Genomic DNA, 1,654 nt, shown 5'->3' on the forward strand with positions numbered 1-1,654 from the left:
TGTCGGCTTCTCTTAACTAACACGGATCTATTCTACATTCCCCTTGAACTCCTTCCACTTTGGTGTCTCGTTTTCACACCTTACACTTCCTTATCTCCGTGTCTCCCTCTCCCCTGACTCGCAGTCTGAAGAAAGGTCACTCATTCCTTCTCTCCACAGATGCTGCCTGACCCGCTGAGTTACTCCGGCATTTTTGTGCCTATGTGCAATTTTCACAACGACCTGAGGATATTAGCGGTGAGCCGGGACGAGACACAGCGGGGTGACGGGGGGGGGGGGGGGAGTGAGAGGGGGGGGGGGGGGGGGGGGGGGCACAAGCCGCGTTACCGCTGATCAACACGCGTCCAGCGAACACCAACGGCGACTCTGCAGCAACGGGTTGGGCGAGGACTCGCGTCTTCAGCGCTCAACATGAGGCGCTCGCAGCATCTGTGGAGTTGACCGTGACCCCCCCCCCGTGAAGACGGCGGCGTGTGCCAGACCCGTGGTCCCACCCCGCACCCATGGTACTGCTGTAGACAGTTGGTCACGGGGTTGTCCCGGGAGAGGCGGCGTCTCTCTGAAGGACCTCATCTCAGTGCGAGCTGTAGTCGTGTGCAAGACGGGCTGGGCTGATCTTGAAGATGCAAGACTCGCCGTCTCTGTGAACCCCCCTGATCCTTAGAGGGAGTGGTCAACATAGTGACATTGGGCAGCGGCTGTTGCCGACGCAGAAATGTGAAAGTGTCCTCGGCTCCTGCTCCGGGTGAAGTTTGCGGAAGGAGTTCCCGGGTAACTGGAAGCGCTGGGTGAGTGAGTGAGTGAGTGAGTGAGTGAGTGAGTGAGTGAGTGAGTGAGTGAGTGAGTGAGTGAGTAAGTGAGGTGGGGAGGGCGAGCAGGGCTGGGATCCGAACCCGTGGCGGCCCGTCCTCGCACGGGACACCGGATCCGCGGCACGACCCGAGTAAAGTGGCGGCGGTCAGTTGCAGCTTGCGGTGAATAAATAATCCGGTGTGGGAGCGGATCAGGCGCAGGCGAGACAATTGAAATCGAAGATAGACACAAAATGCTGGAGTAACTCAGCGGGACAGGCATCATCTCTGGAGAGAAGGAATGGGTGATGTTTCGGTTCGAGACCCATATTCAGGACTGAGCCGTGTTCCTGTGTCTGTTGCCTCGTATGTTGGTCAAGTTTTAGTTAGTTTGACATTATTTTCTTTAAAACTAAAAACTATTTCAAAAATATAAAAGTAGATAAAACTGAATTAAATGATGAGAGGCGCGGAGAGAGCAGACAGTCGGGACCTTGTTTGGCAGCTGTGGAAATGTCAAAGACTAGAGGGCATAGGTTTAAGGAGAGGGGACAAAGTTTAAAGGAGATGTGTGGGGCAGGATGTTTTACACAGAGGGGGGTGGGGGGTGTCTGGATCGCGCTGCCAGGGGAGGCAGATGTGATGGTGGTGTTGAAAGCGTTTTAGATGGGCATGTAGGGAATGGAGGGATATGGATCACACGCAGGTGGAGGAGACTAGTCTAACTTGGTACCACTGTGGGCCGAAGGGCCTGTACTGTACTGCCCTGTGTGCTGTGAGTGACAAATGACACCTGTTACCATAAACTCTGAGTGACGTTTCGGTGCATTGAGACGGGGGGGGGGGGGGGGGGGGGGGGGGGG

Source organism: Amblyraja radiata, chromosome 23 (assembly GCF_010909765.2).
Source record: "Amblyraja radiata isolate CabotCenter1 chromosome 23, sAmbRad1.1.pri, whole genome shotgun sequence".
Lineage (NCBI taxonomy): Eukaryota > Metazoa > Chordata > Chondrichthyes > Rajiformes > Rajidae > Amblyraja > Amblyraja radiata.